This window comes from Sphaerodactylus townsendi, linkage group LG01 (assembly GCF_021028975.2).
Source record: "Sphaerodactylus townsendi isolate TG3544 linkage group LG01, MPM_Stown_v2.3, whole genome shotgun sequence".
NCBI lineage: Eukaryota > Metazoa > Chordata > Lepidosauria > Squamata > Sphaerodactylidae > Sphaerodactylus > Sphaerodactylus townsendi.
The window spans coordinates 188894329-188905134 of record NC_059425.1 but is presented as its reverse complement, the minus strand read 5'-3'; positions in this window follow the sequence as shown (position 1 = coordinate 188905134).

The window sequence follows — 10806 nt, the reverse complement described above, 5'->3', positions numbered from 1 at the left end:
ATCACCATCACCATCACCATCCTTATTATTATCACCATCCTTATAATAATAATAATAATAATAATAATAATAATAATAATAATAATAATAGTAGTAGTAGTAGTAGTAGTAGTAGTAGTAGTAGTAGTAGTAGTAGTAGTAGTAGTAGTAGTAGATTTCACAGCTGCCAGATCTTTAGCTGGTTATTGGCCTTCATTACAATTTGAGCCTCACCCAGAGGCCTAGGAAGTATTATTATTATTATTATTATTATTATTATTATTATTATTATTATTATTATTATTATTATTATTATTATTATTATTATTATTATTATTATTGTTGTTGTTGTTGTTGTTGTTGTTGTTGTTGTTGTTGTTACTATTACTATTACTATTACTATTACTATTACTACTACTATTATTGTTGTTGTTGTTGTTATTGTTATTGTTGTTGTTGTTGTCGTCATTAAAATTAGCTGCCGTCAGTCAAATTAGATGCGCCGTCTAGCTGCCGTCATTGCCGTCGATCGAATTCGCTATTATTATTATTATTATTATTATTATTATTATTATTACACTTGTATGCCACCCTCTCCCGAAGGGCTCAGGGCGGTGAACAACAGAAGTATACAGGTAGAGCACAGGATAATATCAGTAACCACCGAAAATAATTAAAATAAATTATGGCTCAATACACATTGAAACTAGACCCCATTAAGAAGAAGAAGAGAAGAAGAGTTTGGATTTATATCCCCCTTTCTCTCCTGTAGGAGACTCAAAGGGGCTTACAATCTCCTTGCCCTTCCCCCCTCACAACAAACACCCTGTGAGGTGGGTGGGGCTGAGAGAGCTCCAGAAAGCTGTGACTAGCCCAAGGCCACCCAGCTGGCGTGTGTGGGAGTGCACAGGCTAATCTGAATTCCCCAGATAAGCCTCCACAGCTCAGGCGGCAGAGCTGGGAATCAAACCTGATTCCTCCAGATAAGAGTGCACCTGCTCTTAGCCACTATGCCACTGCTGCTCCTTAAAACACAGCGTTTTGGTTACAAAATGCAACAGATGGCGCCCCACAACTAAACCCCCTAAGAGGGGGATGGCAGGGTCCACCGATATGGGGCCCCTCATGGTTTTTGGAAAGGACCCTAGTCCAGTGGGGCTTTTGCCCAGCAGAGCGTGTGACAGGCCACGGAAGATCTGATTGGCTATGCAGATTAAAAGGCACCTTGTTAAACGGAGCTTCCACCTGGATTGTTGACTAGTAGAGATATGCCTGACCTCACTCTTGGGCATTTTGTGGACCTGCTCTACCACCTGTGGCAACTGATTTATTGTTGTGCCCACTGGCCTGTGACAGAATTCCAAAGGTGACCACAGGATCAGAAAGGCTGGGGACGCCCAGTGTAGAGGAAGCCTGGCCAGATAGGATCTCTGTCTTTTTTGGGAGGTACGTCTGGGGCTTCTTTTCTTTTGTTTTACTGAAATCTAAATAAAAATCCCCAGAATTTTTGTTCTCTGTTATTCAATTAATTACTCTAGATTAACGTTGAGAGGAGAATTATGTATATTTTTGTCAGGAAAGAAAAATAAATATGGTGTGCATCTTGTGCACAGATCATGGTAATCTAAATGACAGCACCGGCCATCCAAAGTCAGTTGGTAAAACCTGATGCAACTGAACCAAACCGGTTTGATCCAGTCCAGTGACCTTCACAGTGATTGGTCAGTGATAGTATATAGACAGAGCACATTCATTGTACAGTGTCCGTTAGGGTTTCTTAGTTGCTGCGAGGCATGCTGCCAGATTGTTCATTTGTTTCACTGTATACAACCTGCACCAACAAGTAAAAACCTTCTTTGAAGTGAAACTGCTGTGTGGTGTGGAGTTGTTCTTGTGCCGTGCCAAGCCGTCTACAGCTGCGCTTATCTTACTCTGGTAACGCACCTTTCCGCTGATAAGCCGCCTACTCTGTCAATTTTTGGCTCAAGTCTTATTTGATTTCTAATTTGTATCTACATCTGGATCCTTGCAGGTTACAGGCAACTCTTTCTGTGTGGAAACTTGAGGTCCTCTGGCCCTTCCTGCATGAACATTTTAAAACGTTTTGAGGCAGGAAATACTCCTCCATGGAGTCCTGCATGATTCCCCCCCTTATGTTCTGAAAACATTTTATTTCCAACCTCAAAACGTTTTAAATAAAGCTCCTTTTAAAACAACTCTTTGGTTGAGATGTTTTCAAAACGTCTTAAATCGCCATGTTATCTGTTTAATATGCGTTCCACACCTCTCTGTCGTCCCCAAATTTCCTCCTCAACACCATTTTTCGAGCTCACTCTGTTCCCCATCACCTGTTTATTTTCATCATTTGTTTTTTGTTGTTGTTTGTGTGTGTGTGTGTGTTAAATTTTCAAAGAGTCCATTATATGAGCGATCAAGAATTGCACAAAGAAGCACTGAAGCATTGATTTAATAAATAACGGAAAAAAAACGAAAAACACCCAATGGCAGCCACAAATCGTTTTGAAGAGGTGAGTGTGGACAAACATTGTGGTAAATGTACAACAACAACAAGACTTTATTGGCATACAAAACAGGACAAAATTTCAAAGTAAAACAAGATTAAAAAACACAGTTAAAATTACTAATTTCCAGTATAAAATTTGCAACAGTCTCGCAAAAGAGCACATCAGAGCTGTTCAGGAGGTTGGGTATCTTGTAACACTCTTGCCACTGAGAACATTGCAAGAAAATGGAATTCATATATTTCATGCGTATCTTATCATATTTAGGGCATACAAACGAGAGAATGGTCCAAGTGTTTCAACCGTAACCAGATCACAAGAACAAACCCTTTTAGAACATTCTATATTCTTAAATCTTCCCTCCAGGAGAGCTGATGGCAGCACATTACATCTTGCAGTAGCCAAAGCTCTCCTCTGGGTGGGATTAATCAGCAGACAAAGATATGCTGCCATAATTCCATGCTCGCATGGGATTAATAAGGTAGTCGGGGAGCAGGTTATCTTGGCTGCAAGAGTCAAATAATGAAAATCAAGATCCAAGAGCCTATCCTTAACTAGTCTGAAGGCTTCCACCTTTGTGAGCATAAGGGGTGATTCCAAAGGGAAACCAATAGCTTCAACCTTTCTAAAGATCAAAGTATACCATTCTGAAATAAAGTGATCTGATAACAAAGAGAGAATATAACTATTGGATCCCACTAGAAAATGTATATGCAGCCAATATTTTATGGCCCTTATCCATGCCAAGGTTTCTAGAGTTGTTTGGCCCATCTCTATGCACAGAGCAGCATAAGGCACACAACTAGGGAGCCCCATTAGTTTCCGAAGGAATTTGGAATGTAATAAATTAAATGATTTATTTATTGCCGAAATCCAAATGGGGAACCATACAGTAACAAGGAACCAATCCTAGCATCAAAAACCTTTAAGGCAGCAGGAATGTATTGATTGCCTTTACTGTAGAAAAAGCAATATATTGCTGTAATGTTTGTACGTTACTGTTAGTCGCTGTGAGGACCATGACAAATTATACCTCTAGCAAATGCCAAGATATCGGAAATATTTGACCTGCTCAATTTTGTGACCCTTGATTTGCCAGGACATGGGCTTCCAACTCTTAGCAAAAATGAGTACTTTGGTTTTAACATAGCTAATTTCCAGTCTGTTCTCTTCACAATAATTAGCAAAACTGTACATTAGGCGTTTAAGACCAATACTGGACAAGGACAATAACACTGCATCGTCTGCATACAACAGTAAAGGAACATGGGTAAGATGTAACTTAGGACTATGCCCATTCACTGACGCCAAAGCATGAGGCAAATCATTGAGGAATAAAGTAGGAGCCAGTATGCAACCTTGTTTAACACCCCTAGGGGTGCTAATTCTGCTAGTTAACTGACCTTCCCCGGAGCATCTAACTTGGCAAGCAGTGTTGGTATACAACTGTTTGATCAGGAATAGAAGCCTGGGGTCAACATTCAATGACCACATCTTGTCCCACAGAAGATTTCTTGTCACGGTATCAAAGGCTCCTTTTAGGTTGATAAAAGCAGCAAATAATTTAGATGTCTTACGAGTAGCATACTTGTTTACCAGATGGGAGAGTACTAAACAGTGATCCAAGGTTGATTATTTCTACAAAATTCTGCTTGCTCAGGTTCAATGATTTTAGTTTGATCCAACCAAGTTTGTAATCTAATTAATAATAATTTTGAATAGAGCTTTCCAATTACTGATAGTAGACTAACTGGCCGGTAATTGGAAGGATCAGTAGGGTCTCTCCTTTTGTAAATTGGTACTAATATGGCTAATCGCCAGCTGTTTGGGATAACGCCTGTATTATTAATGATGTTGTGGTAAATGTAAATAGGAGCTGCTGTGGCATAGTGATTAAGAGTAGGTGCACTCTAATCTGGAGGAACCGAGTTTGATTCCCCGCTCTGCTGCTTGAGCTGTGGAGGTTTATCTGGGGAATTCAGATTAGCCTGTACACTCCAACACATGCCAGCTGGGTGACTTTGGGCTAGTCACAGTTCTGAGCTCTCTCAGCCCGACCAACCTCACAGGGTGGTTGTTGTGAAGGGGGAAGGGAAAGGAGTTTGTAAGCCCCTTTGAGTCTCCTACAGGAGAGAAAGGGGGATATAAATCCAACTCTTCTCCTTCTTCCTCTTCCTCTTCCTCTTCCTCTTCCTCTTCCTCTTCCTCTTCCTCCTCCTCCTCTTCCTCTTCCTCTTCCTCTTCCTCTTCAGGCAATAGGCAGATGCCACACTCAAGACTTTTCTTTAATAGTTTGCCTTTTTTATATCCATCTATCGATAGATTGACAGATTGACATATCAATCTATTGGTAAGATTAAAGATAAAAAATTAAGACCTTATTAAAAATTAAAGCACACATGTGCGATAGAGAACCAGTGAAACATCACCCCTCCCTTGGACGAAAGCAAAAAGCCAGCTGATGGGTAAAACCTGCCCCGCTGCAAACAGGGCAGTGAGCAATAATAATGCCCCGAAACAAATACTAGCTAAGAGCAGTGGCTAAGAGCAGGTGCGCTCTGATCTGGAGGAACCAGGTTTGATTCCCAGCTCTGCCGTTTGAGCTGTGGAGGCTTATCTGGGGAATTCAGATTAGCCTGTGCACTCCCACACACGCCAGCTGGGTGACCTTGGGCTAGTCACAGCTTCTCGGAGCTCTCTCAGCTCCCACTCCACCTCTACAGAGGTGTTTTGTTGTGAGGGGGGAAGGGCAAGGAGATTGTCAGCCCCTTTGAGTCTCCCCCTGCAGGAGAGAAAGGGGGGGGATATAAATCCAAACTCCTCTCCCTCCTCCCTCCCTCCTCCCTTCCCTCCCTCCTTCCTCCCTCCCTCCTCCTCCTCCTCTTCTTCTTCTTCTTCTTCTTCTTCTTCTTCTTCTTCTTCTTCTTCTTCTTCTTCTTCTTCTTCTTCTTCTTCTTCTTCTTCTTCTTCTTCTTCTTCTAATGCCCCGAAACAAATACCCCGAAACAAATACTCCCTGGCCAATTCTCTTTGCAGTCACGGAAACCTCACCGTGCATAATCGGCCAGGGGCAAACCACCTCTCAATGTCTCTTGCCTTGAAGACGCTGCAGGGTCGTTGTAAGTCAGCATTTCCCACCCTGAGCCTCTTACTCTGTTCAGCTAATAGTGGCAGGATTAGAGTTTGGATTCTGGGGGTCACCGAGGACGTCCAGGGTTGCTACAAAGAGGCAGGAAACGGCAGTCCTTACAGGGTTCCCATACATCGGCTGCGACTTGGCACTTTCCACCACAGCCCTGATGTTTACAAGCTTATTTTTTAAAAAAAACAAACAAACCCAAAATCAAAAGAATATTTTACTGGGTGGCAAAATTAATTCTTTGTAGCTGTGTGTGCACCTCTGGCAAAAGAGGATTATGGCTTTACCCAGTAATAACTGGATACACCAGCTCATATCCATACTTCGATGCCGTCCCTTTTCTCATCCCTTCCTCCTCCCTTCTCGCCGCCTTTTCCTCTCTCGTTCCCCCTGTAGGAAAAAAAACTTTTAGCATTTCATTTCCTTCGCTTTGTTCCTTCCCAGGGCCCACAATATCGAGCTGCTCTCTCTTCAAGCCGTGACATTTGAGGGGGGAAAGTTTGGGTGCACCTGAAATTATTTGGTAATTATCTGCGAACGAACCGAACACAGCAGTACGTTTTTCGCATCCCTTCCGTATCCAGTAACATATAATTAATTCTAAGTCGGTAGCACAAGATTGTTGAATTAAGGAGTTCTCTGGGTGGGGGTGGGAGGTGGGTGGTGGTGGTGGAACAATGAATTAAACTGCAATGAACCTTGAATAATAAATAGGTGTTCTCATTCATCTTCCTGTGATTCGCTACGAAGGAGATTAAGAAAACAGCTGGGAGAAGCTATGTCTTATAAGTCGAAAAAAAAGCCTGCATCTTCCAGCTTTATCAAATCATTGGGTGAGCACATTCCTGTAACTGAATAGGGTATTTTTTTTAATTTGTGAAGACAAGGTCTTCTCTGCTTCGTAACTACATGCAGATGGGTACATAGATGAGCTACAGATTCTGCCTCTGTTCCAGTCCATCTCTGGGCCTTTCCCCACTCGCTTCCATCCCCCCTATGCCACGCCATTTCAGTACAGCAGCCGGGCATCCCAGGCGCTACCAGAAGCGGTTCCCCAATGCACCCCGTGCTCTGTACCGGGTCGCCGTGCAAATGCGCCGCTCAGAAGAGTCTGCCTAGATACCGGCGCCAAGCGGGCGCTGACAGAAAGCAGCTTCTCAAGGCTTGCTGCCTGTCACGCCTCCTCCTTCAGTGGGAGTGCCGAGGGACCCCGCGCTACTCTCCTCGAGTAGCGCGGGGCTTAAGGTGAGTGGGGAAAGGGCCTCTGGTCCTTTCTGCACAAATGTGGAAAACAATTTCAGGCAGGAAATAAAGCATTCCCTCCATGAAGTTCTGCCTTGTTGTTACTCCCTTTGGTTCCCAAAAGGTTTTATTTACAGCCTCAAAAGTTTTTAAATGAATGCCCTTTTAAAACAATTCCTTAGTTGAAACGTTTTCAAAATGGCTCCAGTCGCCTGAAGGGGTGTACCGGTGCTGGGGGCATGACCAGCTGGGGGCATGACCAGCTCCCCACGTCCTCCCCTGCCCAGCTCCCCCCCCCCCGTGTCCCTCTTATGGGAGCCAGCTGGGGGCTGGTGCTGCCTGGTGCTGGGGGCATGACCAGCTCCCCACGTCCTCCCCTGCCCGGCTCCCCCCCCCCGTGTCCCTCTAATGGGAGCCAGCAAGGAGGCCAGGGCTCAAGGGATAACTCAGGTGGGTGCCGTGGTGGTAAGCCGGCTCCTGCCCTCTCTGGTCTCCCTGGGGGGGGGAGGTGGAGCTGCCCGGAAGCCAAGGCAAAAATCTTGGCCAGTGAGCGGCGCCCTGGCACGAGGGGAGCTGCCAGGCGCCGGTCTGGTTGCTACGCCATGGGAGAGGCCAGGTGTGGGGACCCGTCCGGCGCCCAGTGCCCCCCCACACGATGAAATGGCATGCACCCAGGGACATGGGATATCTCATGTCCCCGTTAGCGGTACACTACTGGTCGCCTACTGGTACCACTACTGGTACACTACTGGTACACTTTCTTTAAGACACTTCCCATCCACCTCTTCCTTTACTTAAGTTCTTTGGTGCCATGTTGTGAGCTGGCTCTCCATCCCCCTTTGCTTGTTCTTGGCAGACCTGCTTCAGTTTTGGGGGCTTATTCGTTGATGCAGGGACTATAGAAGGCGCCGATAATCGCAGCACAAGGGTGTGAAGCATAGAAGCATCAATTTGTCGATGAATTTTTTAAAAGGGGGAAAATCACAACATGTCAGCCAGGAATCGTTTCGAGGGGATGAGTGCAGACATTCATCATGGTGAAGGGGAGGTCGGAAAACTTTTTAGAAACTTTATCCGGGATTTGTGAAGAAAGGGCTCTTGTTACCACGGGCATAAGAACATAAGAACAAGCCAGCTGGGATCAGACCCAGAGTCCATCTAGGTCCACAGCACTCCTGCTGGCTACTCTGTGGTGCGGCCCACCAGGTGCCTTTGGGAGCTCACGTGCAGGAGGTGAAAGCAATGGCCTTCTGCTGCTGCTGCTCCTGAGCACCTGGTCTGAGCACCTGGCATGGCACAAGTGTTCCTGTTTATTGTATGGGGTCTGTCATTTTGATAACGATACACTCACATTGGATGACCTTTCACACAGTTTGGTCTTCTTTGGTCTTGAATTGCTTCTGTCCATGGTGATGGTTGTCAAATTTCAATACTAATTCATTGGTAAACAGCAAACGTCTCAGCAGTTTTCATAAAGGGATCTAGAGGGGATCCACGGGATTCCAGGGCAGTTAAGTTAGCTGGACTTGAATGGCTCGGGCTACTCCCATCTTGTCAGACTTTGGATGTTAAGCACAATCAGCTCTGGTTAAGATCTTGGATGGGAGACCACCACAGAAGTCCAGGGCTGCTACGCAGAGGCAAGCAATGGCAAACCACCTCTGCTCTTCTCTGCCTTGCCCTGGATAGCTCAGGCTAGCGCTAGCCTGATTTCATCAGATCTCAGAAGTTAAGTAGGGTCAGCCCTTGTTAGTAACTTGGATGAGAGACCACCAGTGGTGGGATCCAAAAATTTTAGTAACAGGTTCCCATGGTGGTGGGATTCAAACTGTGGCGTGGCGAATGCACCAGAGGGGCTTGGCTGAGAACGACGGGAAGTGGGTCCGGCATCTCGGGATGGGGCATCAATAATTTCTCTGTTACTGTAAAAAAACTCTCTTTACTGTAAAAAAAATTCTAATTTCCAGCTGGTGCATCTTTCTGTCCATCATTTAAACTCTTCATTCTAGTTAAGTCCTATAGTCTGCTGCCAACCAGAAACAACTACTTCTCCTCTAATTGGACTGCCTGTGTCAAATACTTAATAATTTCAAATACTTCATTTTGTTTCTAGAAATCAAAAGAAGGAGACTTTCCTCAAATGAGGGACTTTACCATATTTCTAAAACATGTTTTTAAAACAGCCCAACAGGGAGAATTATCCCGTTTTCTACCTTCGCTAACCAGCCACATGGGAAACAACAGGACTTTATGATTTTTGGACCTGATGGAATTTCCTAACGAGGAAGAAGCAGACCTAGTAACCTCCCTCCTCGACACACACAAATAACTTTAGGTAAACTCCACTTCCTCGAGCTGGTGAGAACCTGCTGGATCCCACCTCTGGAGACCACCAAGGAAGCCCAGGGCTGCTACGCAGAGGCAAGCAACGGCAACCGCCTCTGAATGTCTCTTGTTTTGAAAGCCCCGTGAGGAGTCACCATAACTCTGCTGGGACTTGGTGGCAAAAAGGAGTCTAACATCTGTTCCAGGGAAATTAATATAAACAACGATTAAAGATTGAGTTATTTAACACAATACATACTTCGACTTCCAAAAGGCTTTTGACGAATCACCTTATCAAAGGCTCCTAGGTAAGGTGAGCAGTTATGGTTCAGCAGGCTGGGTCCTTTTAAGGACTGAATAACAGGTAAATTATGGGACACAGATCCTAAGGGTAAGTGGACATTTTCCACAATGGGGTGGGGGAGTGGGCATTGGGGGGTTCACACTGTCAGTATTAGGACCGGTGCTGTTGAATGAGTCTTATCATCATCATCATCATCATCATCATCATCATCATCATCATCATCATCATCATCATCATCATCATCATCATCATCATGATCGTCATCATCATCATCATCATCATCACTATTGAGAAATAGCAGTGTAGTAGCTAAATTGGCAGATGATGGTAAAGTATTCAGCACAAGCAGTGAAGCCCATTGTATGGACAAATACAACAGGCTCTAGAAAATTGTTGGTGGGTGAATGATGCCCACTTAGGGGTCCAACCCCTCTTGCCTTTCCTTCCCCCTTGGCCCCACATCACCAGCTCCCTCCTCATCCTCTTCCTGGACACCTGCACTGGCCAGCAAAGGGTTAATGGCAGCCACCAAAGGGGGGGCAACCCTTCCTGCTTTTCCTCTCCTCTTGGCCCCGTGACACTATCTGCCTCCTCCTCCTCCTCCTCCTGTTCCCAGACACCTGCTTCTCTTCCTGGGCACTTGTATCGCCACACAACAGTTGCAACGACCAGCAGTAATGACTCTCCCCAGTGGTGGGATCCAAAAAATTTAGTAAAAGGTTCCCATGATGGTGGGATTGAAACTGTGGCGTAGTGCCAATGGGGCTGGCCCGCTGGCACAACGGGGCGTGGCTGGGCATTCTGGGGGGCAGGGCATTCCTGGGCGGGGCTGTGGCAAGGACACAGCCGCTGCGCCAGTCCTTGGGTGGGAAACGAATGCACGCAGGCGCAGGCTGCCACGCACGCCAGTGCACCTCCTGCTAGACTGCTTCAAGTTCTGCACGCTACTGCTGAGAGGAGGGGCGTCACTTAGGCAAAAATCACATGGCAAAATCACCCATTAGTAACCCCCTCTCAGCACACACAAATAATTGGTAACCTACTCTCGGGAACCTGTGAGAACCTGCTGGATCCCACCTCTGACTCTCCCCCAGGAAGCGGCCGATGCCTGCACCTGCAGAGTGGGGTGAACGAGAGAGAGAGCAAGTAACTGCCACATTCCACTACTTTGTTTGTGTCGGTTTTTTACCCATTCTGTGGAAGCTCCACCCCCAAGCCGCGTGTGTGTGGTGATTGGCTGGAAGTGTGTTGTCGCTACCACAGCTGGCCTTTTATATAATAGGAAGATAAAAAAA